Consider the following 24,959-nt stretch of genomic DNA (forward strand, 5'->3'; position numbering starts at 1 on the left):
TTGTTTATCATTAAGTATTTCACTTTTGATGCCATTTTAAATGTTATTGTACTAATTTCAACTTCTAATTGTTTTTAGTATATAGAAAAATAATTGATGTTTATATATAGATCTTGTATTCTGTAAACTTGATAAGCTCTACTATTTCTAGTATAATTTTTTAGGATCCTTTTCTGTACAGATAATCTTGTTATCTATGAATAAAAGTTTTGCTTCTTAGTTTATAATCTGGATTCCTTTTATTTATTTCATTTACCCCATTGCAATGAATACAACCTCCAAGACAGTGTTGAAGAGAAGTGATGAATGTAGACATCCTTGTCTTGTACTTGATTTCAGGAGGAATGCCTTCAATAGTTCACCATCAAATATGATGCTAGCTGTACTATTTTTGTAAATGTACTGTTATGAGGTAGATAGGGTTCCCTTTCTAGTCCCAGGTTCTCAGATCTTGTCAGAAATGGATGTTGAATTTCACCAAATTCCTTTTGCATCAATCGAATTGATTGCATGCTTTTTTTGTTCATCAGTTACTATGGTGAAATGCATTGAATAGTAATGGAAAGTAAATTCAATCTTGGATTTTCAAGATAAAGAAAATTTAGTCATAATGCATTGTTCCATTCAGTTTGGTAATATTTTGTTAATTTTGCTTATATGCTCCTATTAATGTGGTATAATCGTTTTTGTTTTTCTACTGTCATAATGTCTTTTGCTGTTTCATATATAAGAGTAATGCTAACTTCATAGAATTAGTTGGGAAAGATTTACTTACCTTTAATATTCAGATAAATTTTAAATAAATTTATTAGTGTTTCTCCCTTGAATGTTTGATAGAAGTCTTCAGTGAAGCCACCTAGGCCTGAAGTTATTTTTCTTGAAAGCGTGTTTTGTTTGATTTTTAAGTCAGTGTATTCAGTATTATTGAGAAATACCAATTTCTTTTTCAGTGAGCTTTGTTATTTTGTGTTTTTCAAGGAAATTATCCAGGGTATCTTTTTTTGGCATGAAATTTGCATAATATTCAATTATTCTAATTGTAAAATATATAGATACTGTAGTGATTATACCTCTCTAACTCCTGATGTTATGACTTATATCTCATCTCCTTTTCTAGACAATCAATTTAGTTTATCTTGTGAAAGAATTAGTTTTTGTTATAACTAAATTTGCCTATTTTTGTTTGTTTTCTCCTTCTTCACATTCTATACTTATCTTTTTTCTTTTTAATTTTTTCTGCTTGCATCCTGTTTCATTTGTTTTTACTTCATTTATTTTCTCAAGGTAGAAACTGAGGGTGTTTGAAACCTTAGTTCCTTTCTAACATAGGGCTTACTTTTACACATATTCCTCTAACAATTGTCTTAGTAACATTACACAAACTTTGATATATTGTGTTTTTCCCTTGAAATTAATTACTAATTTTCATTGTAATTTTTTCCTGACCCATACATTACTTATAACTATATTATTTAGTTTTCTTATATTTGGACATTTTCCAGGTATTTTTCTATTATTTATTTCATTAATTAGAAAAATAGAATTTGTAAAATTTTAATCATTCTATATTTATTGAGACTCACTTTTTGCTATTATTGGTTTGAGAATTGAGTGATGTATATATATCAATTGCATAAAGTTGATTGAGCCTATCATTCAAGTCTTCTATGTCCTTACTGATTTTGTTCCTTTCTAATAATGATTGAGAAAAGTTTTAAAAAATATCTTAATGTGCTTTGAAAATTGTCTATTTCTCTTTGCAGTTATATCAATCTTGCTTCTTTGATTTTGAATTTCTGTTATGTGTACACTAATTTTGGATATATGTCCTTCCTTGATAAATTATCCCCTATATCAATATGTACATACTTTTTATTCTTGGTAATATCATTTTCGCTGAAATTTACTTTCCCTGATATAAATATAGCCATTCTAGCCATGGCAGACCTTCCTTTATATTTTAAATTTTAAATCTACTTGTGGTTTTATATTTAATGTGGGTTTCTGTTAAAGAGTATGGAATTGGTCTTGCATTTACGTTCATTATCAAAGTATTTGCCTTTCAAATGAGGCATTTTATTTCTTTGTATTTAATGTCATCATCGAAATAATTGGATTCAAGTCTATGTTCTTTTTGTTTTTCATCTCTCTCATCTATTGCTTTCTTTCCCTTCTTTTTCTGACTTCTTTTGTTTATACAAAAGAATTTTTATGTTATACCTAATTTTTATGTTTTTATTTGATATCCTGTTTTGTCTTCTTAGTTTGTATCTCTACGTTTTTATTGTTATAGTTTGTTGATTGCTTATCTCATATATTTTATCATAGTCTACCTTCACATGATATCATACCACTATATGTACAGTATAAGAATCTTAAAACAATATATTTCCTGAATTTCAGTTATTATAGTCATTCATTGTGCTTCTACCTATGTGAAAAACCATGCAGTACATTGTCTTTTTTCCTTTAATTATATTTTTAAAAAAATAAGTAATATGGAAAAAGTCTTTATATTTATCCCCACAGTTACTATTTGTGATGTTCTTCATTCCTTTATTTAGCTCCTGTTTTATTTGATATTATTTTTCTTCTGCTTAAAGACTCCCTTTATCATTTCTTTTAGTTTGGTATGGCCAAAGATGAATACTTTCAGCTTTTGTTTGTCTAAATATTATTTTTTTCCTCAGTATTTTTGAATGATACTTCTTGCTTCATAGGGATTTCTAGGTTGACATATTTTTTCAGTGCCTTGAATACATAGCTCCACTGTCTTCCAATCAGAAATCAGTTGTGTTTCTTAATATAACTCCTCTGTATATAATGTGTCTTTGTTTCTTTGGAATTCTTGTAATATTTTCTCTAAATCACCACCAATTTCAAGAAATTTGATTAATATGTGCCTTCATTTTGTTTTCCCCATTTATCTTCTGCTTGCAATTTATTGTGCTTTTGAGGTCTATAGATTTGTACTTTTTATAAAATTTGGGAATTCTTTATTGTTGTTTATTTAAATAATTTGTGCACCTCCTCCACTTCTGACGCTCTTGTTTCTAAGTCTTTTTCTTCCTGTGTTCATTTTAGATGGTTTCTATTCCAATGTCTTTATTAATATTTTCTTCTGCAATATCTAATCAGCGTTAATTCCATCTAGAGTACTTTTCATCACAGACATTATAAATTCTGTCATCAAAAGTTTGATTTGGGACTTTATACATATTTTCTATATCTGTATTTAACATGTACCACCTTTTCTCTAATTTTTAACATGGAAAAGTATTTTTAATAACTGCTTAATATCCATATCTTTTGTTTTCTTCTTATGAATTGATATTTCAGCTTTTATAATGCCTTGAAATATTTTTTAGTCATCAGGCATTTTGAATTTCTCTTTCTTGGAGTTTGGGTGTTGTATTTATGTAAACATTTTTGAGCTTTGCTCAGGAACATCATTGAGTTATTTGAAAATATTCTAATGTCTTAGAGTCTTGCTTTTAAGCATTTTTAGGTGGGATCAGAGCAGCCTTTGGTCTAGGTCTAATTTTTCTCTACTACCAAGCTAAACCCTTCTGAATATTTTACACAATGTTAATGAATTATAAAGGTTCTACTTTGGCTAGCGAGAATATCCATTCGTGGTGCCTTTGATGAACTCCAAGAGTTTCCTCTCTAATCCTCTTGGGGTTTTCTTTTCCCCAAACTTGGGTAGTTGCCTCACATATATGAGCTGATCAGTATTCAGCTGAATACTCAAAGAAGAACCTGTAAAGTTCTCTAGAGTTCTCTCCTATGTAGCTCTCTCCTTCTGTCCTGTGCTGTATGTCTTTAGCTGCTTTACCTGCCACAAAAACTCAGCCCCTTTCCAGCACTCACGAAGACTTCTAAACTCAGACTGGATTTGTTCATCCTGTGCATTAATCACAAGACTCCATTCAGGCAGCAAGCTGCAAAAATTGTTGACCTTACCTTTGTAGTTTACCTCTCAAGGATCATAGTGCTTTTCTGTCTGATATATAGATTATTGATGTCTATTACTGCTTATATTTTATCTATTATTTTAAGGTTTTTGCAGACTAAAGTCTACTGTCATTCTTCAGGTTCAGGATCTGTTACTCCATCTTGGTTCGGTATTGTCCCTTATCTCATTTTCCTTTTTCCTAGCCTCCTAAATTAACTTATTCCATATCTATTTAAAAAATCAATAGGGTAAATTATCTAATGCTTTTCTTGCACTGACCAAACAAATATTAGCTTCTTAATTTTATAAGCTAAGACAGCCCTGTCAAGTCACCTATCCAAAAGGGTATCAGTTACTGAATATCTCACTTGGCTTCTCTCAGTGTTGTACAAAGAAACATGAAGATTTGTTATTTCATGGTAAAAATTGTTAGATGTAGCTATATTTAAAAATATTATATACATAGTTGTATATATGTGTGTATATACATATATATATATAATATATATTTAATGTATGTGTGTGTGTCCATATAAAAATGTTTGTACATCAATAGTAGCTGAGAGATGTGGTTTGGGAAGACTTTTTTATAATTTGATCAGATGTAAATTATTAGAAGAGTTTCAGTAGGGCTCAGCACATTTTTTTTTCTTGCACATGCCAGATAGTACTGCCACTGAAATGTTTCTCAGGCTTAGGGGGTCCTATGATCTCTGTAGCAACCACTCATCTTTTCCATCATAGTGCAAAAGCAACCACAGACAATGCAAATAAATGGGCATGTATGTAATCTAATAGAATTTATTTATAAAAACAAGTGATGAACCATATTTGTTCTGCGGGTCATAGCTTGCTGACAACTGAGTTAAAGAATGTCTTGAATATCTGTAGTGGACAATACAATGTTCATGGTCACTTTAGATCTTAAAACTTTTGGAAGTTTAAATACATACAAGGACATATTTTCTTAAAATGTCCTTCAAAATAATTTTATCTTCTGTAGTGAGGGCGTGAAAAGTGTCAGATTTTGAGCAATATGAATGTAATATCTGGGACCTCTGGACAATACTAAGGACAATTGACTTTTGGATAATTCCTTTAAAGAACAAAGGTCATTTGAAATTTTTAATTAGTTTTTGGGCTATTTCTTGCTTATTCAGAAAGATTCTGTGTGATGCTACTGCTAAAAACTGCCCCGATTCTTTCCTTATTTGCTATACTTCAACTGGTTTTTTTGTTTGTTTGTTTCCCAGAATGTAGACACAAGGCTTAGGGGATCTCTGATGAGGAATTTAATAAGAGTAAACCTACTTGTAAACTTTATTGCAACTTTTTTGAATATTTTGGTTATTTTCTTTAATACTACTTAAGTCTTGCTAGAGTCAGAATTAAAAACTGGCTTGTGTCAATTAGATAGAATATCAAAATAGATTTTTGAAGAATCTGACAAAATTGATGTGTATTTAAATTTGTGAACATTCTTATTGATCTAAGTCTTTAGTTTACCAAGATAAGCAACTATTCTAGAATTTTTGGTTGATCCTGTTCATGTGGTACTGTTTGTGATTAGGAGAATCAGTGATAGTAAGACAAACACGGGAAGGCAATGCTACAGTATCCTTGGGAGGAACAGGACTCTCCCATCCCTCAACAAGTCCACCTCCTAAGCATGATATCATTGCAGGTCATTTCACTGTTGCTACCTGCTAGACCTTGTTTTTCATGAAAAAAGAAAGAATGACTTAAAAACAGCAATGCATAAAGATTAATAAATTATTATTGGCTTCTATCCCACAAAGAACATAAGAAAGTCTAAAATATAATTCTTACCCTCAAAGACCTTCGATTAAAATTGATGACTCTTGGATTCTATATCACTTGTATGCTCTGTCATCCCTTGCTGATGCATCAGATTGTTATGCACTCCAGTAGAGAAATGCTCAGAATACTACTGAAGTACAGAAAAGGGAACAAGAAATTTAGTCTGAGGATCAAGAAAAGCTTGAGTGGTGGCCTTGTCTAATTTTGAAATAAGATAATAATGTGCTATGCAAACCAAGATAACCTTGAGGCAGGATAGAAGTGCTTTATGTAAAATGGTCTAAACGTGACAGTGAGAATGATCCATCAGGAATACTAAAAGTGACTGAGTATGGCTGTAGCATAGAATGCAAGAGGTATAATGATGAGAGGTAAGCCTGGAGAAGAAGGAAAAAGTACTGACCGGTTTACTCAGAAATTTAAAAGTACTTAGTAAATATATGCAGAATCACAAATTATTTTAGATACAGAAGTATTATGACTAATTTTGCATTTTCAGAAGGCTATTTTAATGGTATTTGAAGAACTGAATTGGAAAGGTTAGGAACCTATTAGAGGTCTATTTCAGCAATACTAGCAATAAATTATAAGGGCTTAGATTAAACCAGTGTTAGTGAGAATGACAAAATGGGATAGATTTCAAAGACATTTAGAGGGAAAATTAAACAGGATATAATTTGTTTAAAAATTATGTTAACAACAATAACATATTTAAACATTTTCTATATGCTGTCTGGTATGATAAGTAAATTTCTTCTTTAGTTTTCATAAAATGACAACAGTATGAAGCAGGTATTATGGAATTATACTCATTAGTGGCAAAGCTAGAATTTAATTCTGGTGTGACTGATTGGGAAGTTCAACACTTAACCACTTCACTATGAAAAATTTTAGCTTTATTTAACAAATATTTTTCTCTTATAGGCCCTTTTAAAATGTAAATTCAAGTATTAACATGTTGAGTTTAATATGTATATGAAATAATGATAGTTAAGGACTAAGTTTATATATATTATATATATATATAAAATATATATATTTAAATATATATAATATATATATATTTAAATATATAAATTTAATAGTCACCAGCCTATAGTTTTCACATAAAACAAATGTGAAAAAAAAATCATGATTTGCATCTTTTCTGGATAAATTGGCTGGGGAGTAAGAACTCTGAACAAAGGTAAAGAAGGATGGCTCAAAATGTAATTTATTGGAAATCATGTAAGGAGAAAGAGTAATGAATGACAAACAGTATAATAGTCTCACCTCTAGGTAAGTTTAAGTAATATATGGGCCACATTTTTTGTTGGACTTAGCAAATAAGTGTATTGATGTCATTTTTGGGGTTGTAGGAATAGAAGCCCATTTTCAGAGGTTTGAGGTAGAAATGATATTGTGTAGAAGTAGTAGTTTCATATGAAACAGGCTCTGCAAAGAGAAATGTGAAATAATAAGAAGAAGAGAAACCCTTCTAAATAGAAGTGGATTGGAAAGGTTCTTGGAAGAAGGAGGACTTGAGAATAGAATAGCAGACATAGTGAAAAATACTCAAAATTTATTAGCCAAGCTTCAAAGACAAAAAGATTTCCAATATATTTTGGGTACAGGATTGGGTTTGCCAGAATGGAGGATACAATTAGACACACTTTCCCCAACAGACAGTGTGCACAATGGGCTACTTAAAGAGGCATGTGTGATGAATTGTTCTGTGTGTCCTTGAAATGGGACAGATGAGTCTCATCAATCAAGTGTGGTAAGGTTTGCTAGTGTCTGAAAGAGGGGCACTTTGACTTTCCTAGAATTTCATTGCTTGCAAAATTTTAAAAGAATTTTTTGAATGAAAGTGTGTAAATATTTACTTGTTCGTTTATGGGTGTGTAGTGAGGAGAAAATATATATTTAATTTTTAAAGTATAAGAAGTAACTGATACATGAATATAAAGTAAAATTTACATAAAATATCTGTAGGGCCAGAAAGTACCAAAACTTTATTTCATCAATCTTAGTTCCTCTGTGTTTGAATATAATTAGCAATGTGTTTTGTGCAGTTGGGTATAGCTAACTCCATTTCATAATTACACTCAAGTCCCCAATGTAGGTTTTTCCTGAGCAAGAAGGAAAAACTATAGGGTTTCTTTTCTATATTTTTATATAACATGCATAAGGGAAAGAAAGACCAATAAATCACTAGAACCCGTGTATCTTCTATATATATAGAAATATTCAGCCAGCTGTCAGAGCTTGTGCAGCCAAGAACCTCAAATGAGCTGACCTACTTTTCATTTGGTTCAGTGTTACTTTTTCCATCTCAGTTAATTATACCTTTAGAGACAATTCACATTTGTTTACTTTTTAAAAAAGAGAGAGAAAAAAGAAAATTCTCTTTTCTCCTTAGTAATTTTGATGACCCTGTGTTTCTTATGATTCTTCTAATTTTTAAAATAAAACATTACTTCACTTTGAAGAAATATTCTTTTAAGTTTTTTTTTTTTTTTCCACTTGTAACTACTTCCTTTTCTGTGTCAGAAAGGAAAAGTCTTTCAAATTGCAGAAATGGCAGTCAAATCTCTGCCACGTTTATCAATGTCATTTTGGTCCCACGGGAGATGATTTTTCTCTCATTTCCAAGATGTCAAATGTATACCAGAGAAAGAACATATACAAGTTGACAAATAGAAAGCGTGTGAGGATCAGAAACGGGGACTTACATCCTCTTCAATCATCGTTAAACTAAATTTTTAATCTCTGTGTGCTTCCGTAAAACTATCTATAAAATGAGGATTGTGATCTTGCCACTGTAACATTCATACTGAAGGAATTAGTAAATCATTTCTTTTGAAATTATGTAAGGTTCCCATGACAAATGTCTTAGCTACTCATGTGCTTTTGTAAAATACATAATGCCACAGCACCAGGACAATGTTATATTAGGTAATTACAAAAATGTGTAATTTCTGAGAGGTCAGTTTCTAATATGGTAATTGGTGCTTAGTGCAATGTCATGCAAAAAATAGAAAGTAAAGAGAAAAATGTAGAAAGTATGTGAAATGACAAATGTTAGATACATTTGTTACCAATCAACATATTATTGTACTATTTATTGCTTAAAAATCTGAAAATATTTCTACAATAGTCAGAAAAGAATAAACTACATTGTGGTATCAGGTAAATTTCTCAACGAGTAGTGGTTTAACAATAAAAACTTTTATTGTTCTTTCATTTAAAGTCAAATTCAGATTAAGCAGCCCTCCTCCCTTTTGAAACTGTCCTATATGAACAAATGGGTCTGTAACTTGTCATGAAAGGTAAAAACAATATGCAAATATCACTTTCATTAACTAAACATAATTCAGACAAGAAATAATACATCTTGTTTACCTTCTAATCTTGAGAATTAAAGACATTAGCCCACTAAGATGCAATGTGATTCAAAACTACAGCTTAGTTCTATGTGTAGGAAATGAAATGGTTTGGTAAACTCATAGCGTTGTTTATGCCACAATTCCTCAAGGAAGTATAGTTCTCAAAAATAAAACTTCACAAATAGGGGTTATTTAAAAGAAATTGATAATCACACACACACACACACACACACTATATATATATATATATATATATATATATATGCACATACACTCTATCTATATATATATACAGATATTTTAAAAATTTGCAGCACATTAACCAGTTAACACCTGAAACATTTTATATTGCAAACATAACTGAAATAAATATCATTTATTAAATTTACAGTTTGAGGCTTGACTTATATTTCATATTCATGATTTAAATTTATTTCAATTGCTAGGGATGTGCTTTCTTACAGTAATGAGTATTGATCTCTCTATTTTTCTATTGCTTCTCTCTCTTTTTATTTTTTAACACGGGTTGGAGGTTTTGAAACTACATTTCCCAGAGTCACATTCATCTATGGTTCTATACGTAATTTCTGTCCTTGAGAAACACATGCTTGAGATTAGAATGTTATCAAAATAATTTTTATCTTCTCCATCAACAGTGATGGCAGATAATTGGGTTTCTCAGGGTCGTGTTTTGAAGTACTCTTTATTCCTTTGCCATGTGCACATTTTAGAGTGAAAGAAAGTCTGTGAAGTATGCAGAAGTTCCCTGAATGTTTCTGATTTATAAGCAGCAAAAACGATTTTCAAGAAATATAGTCTTTTTAAAAAAAGAAAAAATATGTTTTGATAGAACAATGTTTCCCCATTTAAATAAATAAATAAAATTTCCACACCCTAATCCCTGGAACCTATGAATATGTTCTCTTACATGGCAAAAGGGACGCTGCAGAAGCATTTAAGATTAAGGAAATTAAGATGAGAGATAATCCTGGATTATCCAGGTGGCCACAATCTAATCACATTAGCACTTAAAAATGGAGAGCCTTTCCTGGTTCTGGTCAGAGGGTATGTGACTATGGGAGAAGAGTTAGAGGATGCAACATTGCTGACCTTGAAGACCTAAGATGGTAGGGGTTTGAACCAAGGTATATAGGCAGACTCCAGAGGCCAGAAAAGACCAGGAAATTGATTCTCCACTAGAGTTGCCAGAAAGGAATGCGGCCCTGATGACATCTTAGCCTGTTGAGACTTGCTTTGAACTTCTGACCACAAGAACTAGAAAACAACACATTCACATTTTTAAGCCACTAAATTTGTGATAATTTGTTATAGCAGCAATAAGAAGCTGATATAGGTAATTTCCTACATGCAAGGGAGAAAGATATTTTCTTTTTTTAATCAAAGAAATCAGAAAATTCCATATTGTTTTTTGAGTATTTGTTTAAATTGTGCATAAATTCTGAAGTCTGTCCAGATTTCAGTGGAGATTATTCTATTTGGAAGATTTTCAGATCTGAAAATTTCCCTGCATCTGTCCATGAATCCAAATACATAGATGGGTAGTGGAGTTGAGGGTTTGTGAGGAGGTCTTCATAAAGGAACAAGCTTGGGGGTGGCGCCAAGATGGCTGACTAGAAGCAGCACCATTCAGAAGCTCCCGTAGAATAAAAACGTAGAAAGCATGTGAATCCTTCACCAGCAAACAAGGTGTTCAGGGTCTCTCATTAAAATTGACTAGAGTCTGACATGACCCACGGAGAGAAGGAAGAGCAGTGTGGTATGGCAGCCCAACTGAGAGTCATACAGAGGAGAGCCCCTTTCCCCTAGCCAACTCCCCAGGGAGAGGGGCAACCGGCACTGGCTGTGGTTGCCTGCTGCCTCAGCCTTTTGAGCTCCTTGGGGGAGGGGCAGCAGCCAGCACTGGGAGTTTGAACTGCTTAACATGCTAAGATTCCTGGGTGAGGAAAGGGCAGCACACATTTCTATAGCTTCAGGGTGTGCTTTTCTGCTGCTGGACGGCTTGGTCCCAAGGCTTGTCCCCACAGCCCAACACACCAGCTGTGGCAGTCTGCAGCCAGAGTGCCTCTTCAGGTCTAACCCTGCCCCATCCTTCCTTAGTGGGTGGGGCTTCCCTGCAGGATCTCCAATAACTCCAGTCAGAAGCTCAGGGACAGAATTCGGATCTCCCTGGGCCTGAGATCCTGGGGAAGGGGTGACAACAGTCTCTATGGATCGGCAGATTTAGCCTCTCTTCCTGGTGGTTCTGAGAAATCTGGGCACTCCAGACAAGTGGATTTGCCCCCAGTGAAACACACCCTCTCCACTGAGGGACAAAGGGTTTCATTAAACGGGTTCTGCTCCCCATGCCACCCAACTGGGTGAGACCGTCCTACAGGAGTTGTCAGATAGCCTATACAGGAGCAATCCTACTGGCATCAGTTTGGTGGCCCTCAAGCTCAGAGGTCCCAGAAGAAGGAGTAGGCACCCATCTTTGCTGCTCTTCAGCCCTCCTTGAGTGACATCTCCAGGCACTGGAGCGAATCAGATGAATAGGGCCTAAAGTGAACCCCCAGCAAACTGCAGAAGCCCTACAGAAGAGGGACTTGACTCCTGAAAGAAAACCAAGCAGAAAGCAACAACAACAGCGTTATCATCATCAACAACAACAACAACAAAAAGGCCCCCATGAAAACCCTATCCAAGTGTTGGCAACCTCAAAGACTGAAACCAGACAAACTAATGAAGATGAGAAAGAATCAACAAAAATATACTGAAAACCCAAAAGGCCAGAGTGCCTCTTCTCTTCCAAATGATAGCAATGTCTCTCCATCAGGGGTGCAGAACTGGATGGAGGATCAGATGGACCAATCGACAGAAGTAGGCTTCAGAAGATGGGTAATAAATAAACTACACTGAGCTAAAAGAGCATGTTCTAACCCAATGCCAAGAAGCTAAGAAACTTGATAAAATGTTAGAGGAATTTTTAACTGGAATAATTAGTTTTGAGAGGAATATAAACGACCTGATGGAGATGAAAATCACAGCTTGAGAACTTCGTGGAGCATACACAAGTCTCAACAGCTGAATTGATGGAGTGGAAGTAAGGATATCAGAATCTGAAGACCTTACTGAAATAAGACTTGCAGACAAAATTAGAGAAAAAAGAATGAAAAGGAATGAACAAATCTCCACGAAATACAGGACTTCATAAAAAGACTGAACCTACTATTGATTGGAGTACCAGAGAGAGACAGGGAGAATGGAAACAAGCTGGAAAACACCTTTCAGGATATTACTCGGGAGAATGTCCTCAACCTAGCAAGACAGGCCAACATGAAAATTCAGGAAATATAGAGAACATCATTAAGATACTCCATGAGAAGATCAACCCCAAGACACATAATGATCAGATTCTCCAAGGTTGAAATGAGGGAAAAGCTGTTCAGGACAGCCAGAGAGAAAGGCCGTGTCACATACAAAGGGAAGTCCATCAAACTAACAGCAGACCTCTCAGCAGAAACTCTACAAGCCAGAAAAGATTGGGGGCCAATATTCAACATTCTTAAAAACAATATTTTCAATCTAGAATTTCATATCCAGCTACACTAAGCTTCATAATCGAAGGAGAAATAAAATCCTTTCCAGACAAGCAAATGCTGAGGAATTTCATTGCCACCATGCCTGCCCTCAAGAACTCCTGAAAGAAGCAATAAATATGGAAAGAGAAAACCAATACCAGCCACTGCAAAAACACACCAAAAAATGAAGACCAATGTCACTTCAAAGAAACTGTATCAACTAGTGTGCAAAATAACCAAATAGCATCATGATGACAGTATGAAATTCAAATATAACGATACTAACCTTAAGTGTAAATGGGCAGAATACCCCAATTAAAAGACACAGACTGGCAAATTTGATAAAGAGACAAGAATCATTGATGTGCTGTATTCAGGAGACCCATCTTACATGCAAACACAAACACAGGCTCAAAATAAACAGATGGAGGAAAATTTCCAAGAAAATGGTAAGCAAAAGAATAATAATAGAAAGCAGGGGTTGCAATCCTAGTCTCTGACAAAACCAACTTTAAATCAACAAAGATAAAAAAAAAAAGACCAAAAAAGGGCATTAAATAATGGTAAAGGGAAAAATTAAACAAGAAGAGCTGACTATTTTAAATATTTATGCACCCAATATGGGAGCACCCAGATTCATCCAACAAGTTTTTAGAGACCTACAAAGAGACTTAGACTCCCACACAATAATAGTGGGAGACTTCAACACCCCACCGTCAATATTAGACAGATCAATGACACAGAAAATTAACAAGGATATTCAGGACTTGAACTCAGCTCTGGAACAAGTGGACCTAGTAGATGTCTACAGAACTCTCTACTCCAAATCAACAGAATATATATTATTCTCAGCACCACATGACACTTATTCCAAAATTGACCAGATAATTGAAAGTAAAACACTTCTCCACAAATGCAAATAAACTGAAATCATAGCGAACAGTCTCTCAGACCACAGTGCAATCAAATTAGAAGTCAGGATTAAGAAACTCAGTCAAAACCACACAATTTCATGGAAGTTAAACAACCTGCTCTTGAATAACTCCTGGGCAAATAATGAAATTAAGGCAGAAATCAAGAAGTTCTTTGAAATAAATGAGAACAAAGAGACAGCGTACCAGAGTCTCTGGGACACACCTAAAGCAGTGTTAAGAGGAACATTTGTAGCACTAAATGCCTACATCAAAAAGCTCGAAAGATCTCTGACACCCTAACCTCATAATTAAAAGATGTGGAGAGACAAGAGCAAACTAATACAAAAGCTAGCAGAAGACAAGAAAAGCTAAAACCTGAGAAGAACTGAAGGAGATAGAGATACGAAAAACCCTCCAAAAAATCAATGAATCCAAGAGATAGATTTTGAATAAATTAACAAAATAAATAGGTTGCTAGCTAGACTAATAAAGAAGAAGAGAGAGAAGAATCAAATAGACTCTATAAAAATGATAAAGGGAATATCACCACTGACCCACAGAAATACAAACTATCATCGGAGAATACTATAAACCCCTCTACACAAATGAAGTAGAAAATCTAGAAGAAATGATTAAATTCCTGAATGCATACACCCTACAAAGACTAACCCAGTAAGAAATTGAATCCCTGAATAGACTAACGATGAACTCTGAAATTGAGGCTGTAATTAATAGCCTATCAACCAAAAAAAAAAAAAAAAAAAAAAAAAAAAAAAAGCCTAGGATCAGACAGATTCACAGCTGAATTCTACCAGAAATACAATGATGAGCTGGTAACATTTCTTCTGAAACTATTCCAAACAATTGAAAAGGAGGAGCTCCTCCCTAACTCATTTTATGAAGACAGCATCATCTTGATACCAAAACTGAGAAGACACAACAAGAAAAGAAAACTTCAGGCTAATATTACTGGTGAACATCAACGTGAAAATCCTCAATAAAATACTAGCAAACCAAATCCAGCAGCACATCAAAAAGCTTATCCACCATGATCAAGTCTACTTCATCCCTGGGATGCAAGACTGGTTCAACATATGCAAATCAATAATCTTAATCCATTACATAAACAGAACCAAATTTTAAAAACACATGATTATCTCAATAGATGCAGAAAAGGCCTGTGATAAAATTCAACATATTTTCAAGTTAAAATGACTCAATAAACTTGGTATTGATGGAACATATCTCAAAATTATAAGAGCTATTTATGACAAGCCCACATCCAATATTATATTGAATGGTCAAAAGCTGGAAGCATTCCTTTTGAAAACTGGTTCAAGACAAGCATGTCATCTCTCACCACTCCTAATCAACATAGAATTAAAAGTTCTGGCTAGGGCAATCAGGCAAGACAAAGAAGTAAAGGTATTTAAATAGGAAGAGAGGAAATCAAGTGTCTCTGTTTGCAGATGACATGATTATATATTTAGAAAACCCCATCGTCTCAGCCCAAAAACTTCTTGAACTGATAAGCAACTTCAGCAAAACCTCAGGATACAAAATCAATGTGCAAAAATCACAAGCATTCCTTTACATCAACAATGGGCAAGCAGAGGCAAATAATGAATGAACTTCCATTCACAATCGCTACAGAGAATAAAGCGCCTAGGAAGACAGCTAACAAGGGAGGGAAAGGACCTCTTCAAGTAGAACTACAAACCACCGCTCAAGGAAATAAGAGAGGACACAAACAAATGAAAAAATATTCCATCCTCATGCATAGGAAGAATCAATATCGCAAATAATGGCCATACTGCCCAAAGTAGTTTATAGATTCCATGCTATTCCCATCAAACCACCATTGACATTCTTCACAGAATTAGAATAACTGTTTTACATTTTATATGGAATCAAAGAAGACCCCATATATCTAACACAATCCTACGCAAAAAGAACAAAGCTGGAGGCATCATGCTGCATGACTTCCAACTATACTACAAGGCTACAGTATCAAAAATAGCATGGTACTGGTACCAAATTAGATACATAAACCAGTAGAGCAGAACAGAGACCTCAGAAATAACACCACATATCTACAACAATCTGATCTCTGACAAACTTGACAAAAACAAGCAATGGGGATAGGATCTCCTATTCAGTACATGGTGCTGGGAAAACTGGCTAGCCATATGCAGAAAACAAACTGGACCCCTTCCTTATACCTTATATAAAAATTAACACAAAGTGGATTAAATATTTAAATGTGAAACCCCAAACCATAAAAACTCTAGAAGAAAACCTATGTAGTACCATTCAGGATGTAGGCATGGGCAAAGACTTCATGCCAAAAATGCCAAAAGCAATTGCAACAAAAACCAAAATTGACAAATGTTATCTAATTAAACTAAAGAGCTTCTGCACAACAAAAGAAACTAGTATCAGAATGAACAGGCCACCTACAGAATGGGAGAAAATTTTTGCAATCTACTCGTCTGACAATGGTCTAATATCCAGAATTTACAAGGAACTTAAACATACTTATCAGAATAAAACAACCCCATCAAAAAGTGGGCAAAGGATATGAACAGACACTTCTCTAAATAAGACATTTATGCAGCCAGCAAACATACAAAAAAAAGCTCAACATCACTGATCATCAGAAAAATGCAAAACCACAATTAGATATCATCTCATGCCTGTCAGAATGGCGATTATTAAAAAGTCAGGAAACAATAGATGCTGAAGAAGCTGTGGGGAAATAGGAACACTTTTACCCTGTTGGTGGGAACATAAATTACTTCAACCGTTGTGGAAGACACTATAGTGATTCCTCAAGGATCTAGAACCAGAAATGCCATTTGACCCAGCAACCCCATTACCGGATATATACCCAAAGGAATGAAACTTATTCTACTATAAACACACAGGCACACGTATGTCTATTGCAGCACTGTTTACAATAGCAAAGACATGGAACCAACCTGAATGCCCATCAATGATAGATTAGATTTTAAAATTGTGGCACATATACACCATGAAATGCTATGCAGCCGTAAAAAGGAATGAGATGGTATCCTTTGCTGGGACATAGATGAAGCTGGAAGCCATCATCCTCAGGAAACTAACACAGGAACAGAAAACCAAACACTGCATGTTCTCACTCATAAGTGGGAGTTGAACATTGAGAACACATGAACACAGAGACCGGAACAACACATACCAGGGCCTGTTGAGGGGTAGGGGCTGAAGGGAGATAACCTAGAGAATGGGTCAATAGGTACAGCAAACCACAATGGCACACGTGTACCTGTGTAACAAACATGCACATTCTGCACATGTATCCCTTTTTTTTTAAGAAATAAAGAAAACAGAAACGACAATAAAAAGTCTTTTATTTTTTAATTTGAGCTTGTTCCACTTGAATCAAGAGACTTCTGAAACCACTCCAATAGTCCCATATAAATAATATTTACAGATTTTTGAATAAATATAGAAATTGGCCCTCTGTCTTGAAACTTGAAACTCAAATTTGTCTCATTTCAGTGACTTCCTTAGGGAATCAACCCTCAGGCACGGTACTGAAATTGACCAGATCACCGTGTCCAGACAATGAGAAACCCAACCTCTTATCCATCATGATTGTTTCCTTACCCCTTCATAATTCCTGTTTTGCCACCCTCCCTACTATATAAAACCCATTGATTTAGTTGGTCAAGGAGATAGATTTGAGATTTTACCTCTCATTGGCATGACTGCAGCACCACATTAAAGCCTTTATCCCTGGCAATACTCACTAACTCAGTGATTGACATTCTGTGTGGTGAGCAGCAGGACATAGATAGAATCCCTGGTGTTCCACTAGTTCCAATAACAGTTCCATCAACTATAGTGGCTATGCTGTCCTCTCTTGTCTTAAGGAAGCAGGTGGATCCTTGTTTCCCCAAACATTAGAAGCTAGATAAGCCTCTAGTATTCTCCATTCACCAGTTACAATAGCTGAACATAAGAATGCTATTGCAAATGTTGCAGCAGAATATTATAATTGTGTCAATTCAATCACTTATTTCATGTAAAAATTTCATAAATTACTACCAGTCCAATTAACATTTACTCATAGCTGACTTGTTCTTGAACATCCTTTTATTTCTAAGTCACTTGAAAAGACAAGATGCTTTTGTTAGTTAATGCCTAGTGCAATTAGTTTACTTTGAAATATTGATTTTACATTAAGGAAGATAAATGCTAAAGTATTGGCAAATGAATGTTGTTTTTATACAGACTGACATTTTACAGATAAAAAGACATTGTGCTGTCACTGCACTGTCAGTGATGTACAATTACTATATGTACATTATTTTCTAGATACAGCAGTATCTAGGACAGTGAGCCTGAACTTTTAATATCCTGGTTGAAGAGTCCAGATCAAAATCTTTATATCTAGATTAAACAAACACATAACTGTATGTACTTATATATCAGGATATATCATATTTCCCTCCCTCCCTTTTTTTTCTTAAGAAAAGCTACTCTTGGAAAGCTTATAGGACTTTTTTATGGCTGATATGGTTTAGATTTGTGTCTCCACCCAAATCTTATGGTCAGTTGCATCCCCACTATCAGAAGTGGGGCCTGGTGGAAGGTGATTTGATCCTGAGGGCGGATTTCTCATGAATGGTTTAACATTACCTCCTTGGTGCTGTCCTCAAGATAGTGAGTGACTTCTTGCAATATCTGGTCATTGAAAAGTGTGCAGCATCTCAGCCACTTCTCTCTTGCTTCTGCTATGGCCATGTGGTGTGCCTACTCCCCATGATAAGCATATGTATAACAGACTAAGGTGATGAGATAACACCTGCTGTGGCTCAGTGCCACTTGAGACCCAGTGGCTGAGGTAACAACAGTGAGACAGTGACCACACCTGTGGAGAATCATAAAAGAACAAGGGACAGGCAATTTCCTAGGAGATTTTGGAATCTTGACCTGTGAGAAATCTGAAAGCTTTCTCCTGACTTTGGGAGCTGTATCTCTGAAGGACTGCCCATAGAAGAGCAGCTTCACCTATCACTGATCAGCACCCGGGTGAGACTTCCATACTTGCTTGAGTTCCTCTCTAAGTGGATTGGTCTCCTGAGCCTCTGCTGTGATTCATTACACCCTATTGCCTTTAATAATTGTATTGTGAATGTTTGTTTGATTATGCGTGTGTAAATTTCTTACAATAAAGCATAAACTTGTGAATCACTCATTGCCTATTGAGTCAAAAGCAAAAGTTAGCATACTGCCGAAGGAACATTGTTAATGTTACTGAAACACTAGGGGTTCAGTCTAGGTCCTGCCGTTTCCTCACTTTATACATTTTGATGACTAATAGGGCACAGCTCTTCTTGTTTAAAATGTATCTGGATATTCTTGACTCTATTTTATCAAAATAACATGAAAAATTTAAAATTTCTTCCATTCTATCAGCACTTTCCTACTACTTTGCCAGAAAATGTAAGAAAAATTGTATCAAACCTATAATTTGTTGAAGGAAAGATTTTTAAATAAATTTATCTTAAATTTATCTTTATGACTTTTAGTCAAATTTTGTCATAAGTATTCTCCATATTTCTTGTTTCTTACATATATGAGCATTTACATTATATAAAATGCATATTTATATTACATATTATGTATAATTAGAAAATTTCAGCATCTCATGTATTTCTTTTAAATAGTAACTATTGCAAAGTGAGTTGCAAAGCAAATTTCTATAAATGTAATCATATTTTATCATTAATTGACTTTGTATCATGGGAGGAACACTGTACTGTGTAAAATATTTTTCTAGGCTAAAATGTTTATATGATAATATGATATTTTTCTGAAAGTAGTGACTAAATATATTGTGCTACAAAATATGATCACATCAAGCAAACTGACGCTATGCTTAGCAGGTGGCTGGAAAATATGATCCTAGGAGGAAAGAGAGATTGGTTCCTGAGACTGAATGAAGATTCAAGTAAGCTGGATTTGGAGCCTGATAGTAACAGTCATATTCTGCAAATAAGCATAGACTGAGCTGTAAATCAGTAGATTTAATAAATGGAGTTTCATGCTACACAATCTTCTATTGCATCTTCTGCTTATCTCTATTTAGCAAGGCTAATATTGCTACTCTTGAATAGCTACCCACTTTTCCTTTGAAGTTCACATTCTTTGTTTTAGTTATTACCCTTTCCAGGTTTTTTCTAGTGGAGCATAATTTTTATATACATATACATATTCATATACATGCATACACATGTGCATGCACACACACATATTTATGATCTTTGACAATATAGCATGATGGTTAAAAGCATAATTTTAAGTTGTTTTTACCATTTACTTGTTCTATGATATTAACTTAATTTCTTTTATCAATACTTCCCTTTTGTGAAATGGGGATATCAATACTAAACATGACAAATTATTTATAAGATGAAACAAAAATAAGTACAATTATTTATAAGATATAATAAGTTTTATATCTTATAACTATAATAACACATATCTGATAAATAATTGTACTTATTTTTGTACTTATTTTATCTTATAACTAAGATATAATAAGCATTCAACTATTGAGAACATTTTACATTATAATAAATACTTAATGGTATTATTACATAGTTAAGCAAGTATGGAACTATATATTAGAACATACAGCACCTTAAAGTCATAACAATAAGAAGCATTGCCAACACAATTGTGAGTTTTATATCATAAAATTCTATAACAAATAGTAAATATATTATCAAATTGTCATCAGGTAAGTAAGTTCTATTTTATAAAACAAATTGTATCTTTTGTGTCTATCATGGTGGGCCCTAGGCCTTTGCATTACAAAAGGTGTATTAAAGGAAAGTTGAGAACCATTTTTCTGAAGCATTCTTTATGGTGGAATATTTGAAACAACGTTATATATGGAATCAGAAAGCCTGAATATAAACCCTGTCTCAGGTATCACCAGTTTTGTGGCAGTGTCTATCAGTTAAAACTTGTTAAATCTCTCTTGTATCATTTCTGAAATAGGAAGAATGATTACTGCTTATCTCACAGGCTTGTGTACTTACCAAATTAATTAGGAAAATACACTGTGTGCTTGATAAAATGCTAACATTACAAAAATCAATTTGGTGTGCTTATACTAAAAAGAAGTTATAATAAAACTGGCTCATGTTCTAATCTTGACTACAGTCACTTACCAGCTTTATCAGTGTAAGCATGTTATTCAACCTATTGATTTTATCTGTAAAACGCTGTTAATAATGAAACCACCTTTGCAAAGAGTATGACCACAAAGAAGTCTAGCATGGCTGACTCCATCTTGCTTCTAGCCTCACAGGCTGGCTGTCCTCACTGATCTTGGCCTAAACCAAGATAACCATAGGAGGAATTGATTTTATCATGTAACTTTAAAGCAAGGGTGACAACAGTTCCTCTCTAAAACTGACCCCTCCTTGTTCAGAGACTGAAACTGCCTTTGTAAAACTAATGAAAAGCCACAAGATTAGGATTATGGGAGGGGCCTGAATTCTGCTAAAATGTAGGCATATTTGAAGGATTATTAGCCATTGTTCCCTAGCTTGCTTTTCTATAATCCCTTACAGCTGGGCAGTCTTATGGCCAGGGGTCACAAAATTTGTGACTTCTCCAAGTAATCCTATAGATACTTCACTAATGTAGAATATGAGATTGGTCTTTGGAGATATTTTTAGACTTCTGCATTCTGGAGACTGACTGACTACACTCCCCAGACCTGTGACTCATGACTCAGCTGACCCTGTCATCCCCATCCAGAGGCTAATTCAGGGTATGAGCACCATTTTTCACACCCTTATGCTTCATGCTCAACCAATCAGCAGCACCCATTTCCTCACCCCCTTCCACCAAATTATCAATAAAAACCCTGGCCTCTGAGTTCTCAGGGAGGCTGATTTACCTAATAAACTCAGTCTAATGCTTGGCTAGCCTGTGTTAATTAGACTTTCTGTGCTGCACAAATCTGCTGTTCTTAATGCATTGGCTTTATTCTGGGTAGCAGACAAGATGAACCCATTATATGATGACAGTAATATTGCTCTACAGTTACTGAGATGATTAAATGAGATGGTTAATAGTTAATGCCTGCCTCTCAATAGATATAGGCATTGTTATTGTCTTTGTTTGCGATTGTGGTTGCTAGTACTATTTTTACTTACCCATAAACGCTTTTTATTGTCTTGTGATTTTGAAAAAGATTTAGCTAATATTTATCAATTTACTAAGAATGTCACTTCAGTCATATGTTTCTGGACAAGTAGAAAAAGGCTAGATAATATCCACTATCTTGTGTGTTACTCCTTATTTCTCTGCTTCACTAATGCAACATGGAAAGCTACACATTGCTTCAGTGTGTTTAAGGACAAATAATTTTGTGTTATCAACTTAAGAGCACCCCTTCCCATTGCTCTATTGTACTTATATTGACTAATGGTGGAAATAACTTTTTTGGAATTTATAGAATGTGGCTCCAGTTCATTATTTTTATTCTTCAAACATCCAGATCATGAAGGCTAATCTGAAATATGTGTTACTGTCTCCACTAATGCTGTTTTATCTTGTACATTATTTATTCGGAATATTGCATACAGATATTAATAGCTTTATTCTTGAGGTTAAAATGATTCTCTCTTCAGTCTTTTGTGAGAGTTTTCCATTTATGCAAACTTCAATAATGTATTTGTGAAATGTATATCATGTTTTAAAAGTTAAATTTGGCAAAAGCATTGCAGGGATATCTGGAGACTGTTTTCTTGTCCTATATAGCAATATTTAGGTTTAGGATAATCAATTTTTGTCCTATTATCAAAACCAGAAATACTGAAAAGTCTTAGAGCCCAGCTTCATTGATTTCACTTATAATAAAGAACATAATATCTATTATGATCACTTGCCTTGCTATAATTCCTTTAAAAATATAAGATGTAGAAAGAGGAATTTGATTTAAAGGAAGTTTTTTTAAAACATGGAAAACAGCAGCATCTTGGTTTTTTTTTCAAGAATAAGAATAAAATGTTTGCCTTTTTAATATCTTGTTCTAAGGAATTTTAGTTGTGAAACTTGTTAAATATACCAGAACACATTAGAGACAGCCACTTGGGTCCATTTTATTCTGCTTGTGCTATCTGATGTTCACATTTAACTACTGGCCTTTCTTATACCACAGTGTTAAAAATGTTTAATTTTTTAAATTGCTTTGTATCCTGGTACAAAAAAAATTAAATGCTGTCTCCCTGGGGTATCAATCCTCAATACTTGTGTGATTAGTGCCTTCTGAAGAGTAGCTTCACTGTGCTCATAGATGTATTGCTAAGGTTTTAATTTAGTAGACAGACACCTGAAAGTGCTGTACTCTGTGTAGGTCATAGATTATTTGCTCAAGAAGAAAAGGAACATTTAAGTAATGAAGATCTATAATAAAAGTACTCAGGGTAATGTTACACTAAACCAATGACCATGTTAGATAGCCTGGTGAAATTTAAACGAGTGAACCTGTTAATAGATTTCAGAAGTGAGTAACTTCGCTTCACCCTGATTCTAAGAAAAGATGTTCCCGTTGAAATGCTATGCCATTTCTAAGGTTTCTGGCATTTATGGTGCTCATAAAACTGTAGAACCATAAAATATCAAAGAAGTTTTACAAAATCGGCCCCAAGGAGCAATTTAAAATCAGCTGGTTAAATGAAACTGCCTTGGCAATTTTTTTTTAAAACACGTGAGAGCCAGAAAGGAGGTTAAATGGAGGTTCGCTCTCTTTCCTAACTCCCCAAATGTCATGATTTCATAAGCCATTCCTCCCTATTGGTACTCAAGTTTTATTCTCCTCTGTATTAGTATTAGAGGGGAAGTAATTTATTTGAAAAATATATTTTAAAAGCTACATTTTTGCCTAAATCCTTTACAGTTGTTGATGTGCAGGTAGTGCTGACTTTATCCCTTTCAATCTGGGAAGATTACAGGTAGAGGTCAGGAATTACAAAAAAAAAAAAAAACCTCACTTATTACTTTGAAGACATTTCCAGTTCACACAATTCAGGAGTGCTTTTTTGCTTTTGTTGTTGCTATAATAGCTTTTTAAATTTGTATATAATATATTCCTGATCTACATCTGCATTAAAAAAAGATCTGAAAATATAAATTCCATATTGCTCATAAATACAGTTTTATGAAGCATTAAACAACATCTTAACTTGAGCACACATACAAGCACTACTTATAAAAGACACAAGCCTGTAATCCCAGCACTTTGGGAGGCCAAAGGAGGCAGATCACCTCAGATCAGGAGTTCAAGAGCAGCCTATCCAACATCGTGAAACCCTGTCTCTACTAAAAATACAAAAATTAGCGAGGCATGGTGGTGGGCGCCTGTAATCCCAGGTACTCGGGAGGCTGAGGCAGGAGAATCGCTGGAACCTGGGAGGCAGAGGTTGCAGTGAGCTGAAATCATGCCACCGCACTCCAACCTGGATGACAGAGCAAGACTCGGTCTCAAAAAATAAATAAATAAATAAAATAAAATAAAAAATAAAATGTAATAAATGTCTTATGAATAAATTAATAATTAAATACATTTTATATGTATATACAAATTGATCTAGACAGTCATTACAAACTTTTTATAATTTCAGGAAAACACATAATTAAATGCAAGATAAAATGCATGTTTTAGTCCATTCAGGTTAAATATGAAGTAACACAATACCATGAAGTAAGTAGCTTATAAACAACAGAAATGTATTTCTCAAAGTTCTGGATACTATGAAGTCTAAGAATCATGATAAGTCTGCCCTCATAACCTAATCACCTTCCGAAGGCCCACCTTCTAATACCATCACATTGGTGATTAGATTTCAAAATATGAATTTGAGAGGAATTCGAACATTAAGATCAAGACATCAGCAGATGCAGTGTCTGATATGGTCCTACTTCCTGTTTTACAGAATGGCAACTTCTCGCTGTGTCCTCAACATGGTAGGAGGAATGTGCTAGCTTTCTGGGGCCTCTTTTAAAAGGAGGCCATTCAGAATCATGAGGACTCTGTCCTCATAACTTAATTACATTCCAAAGGCCCCCACCTCCTAATACCATCACCATTACAGTAATTAGATTTCAAAATATATATTTGGGAGGAATTTTTAAAAGCTACAATGAGACTATAGTAATGATTTATTTAAATATAATGTCAAATTTGTTTAAATGGGTTTACCCCATAATTACTGAGGTATAATTTACAAAAATTGTGTATATTTAAGGT

At 34.2% G+C, this 24,959-nt stretch overlaps 2 long non-coding RNA genes across 2 annotated transcripts in view; one reads left to right on the forward strand and one right to left on the reverse strand.

The window, feature by feature from the left end:
- The window catches only part of LOC103878333, an 81,582-nt gene extending 63,021 nt beyond the window's left edge, over positions 1-18,561 (reverse strand). Inside the window, exons 1-2 of the long non-coding RNA XR_002517598.2 lie at positions 18,326-18,561; positions 5,789-5,909 (exon numbers count right to left, since the gene is read on the reverse strand). This is a non-coding gene — a long non-coding RNA (uncharacterized LOC103878333). The remainder of the gene's footprint in view (positions 1-5,788; positions 5,910-18,325) is intronic.
- Positions 18,562-18,616: 55 nt separating this feature from the next.
- On the forward strand, positions 18,617-19,739 carry LOC103878332. Its single transcript, XR_638492.2, has 2 exons — positions 18,617-18,718; positions 19,573-19,739. It is a non-coding gene; the product is annotated as an uncharacterized LOC103878332 (long non-coding RNA).
- Positions 19,740-24,959: the final 5,220 nt, after the last annotated feature.

The sequence above is a fragment of the Papio anubis genome, chromosome 13, assembly GCF_008728515.1.
Source record: "Papio anubis isolate 15944 chromosome 13, Panubis1.0, whole genome shotgun sequence".
Lineage (NCBI taxonomy): Eukaryota > Metazoa > Chordata > Mammalia > Primates > Cercopithecidae > Papio > Papio anubis.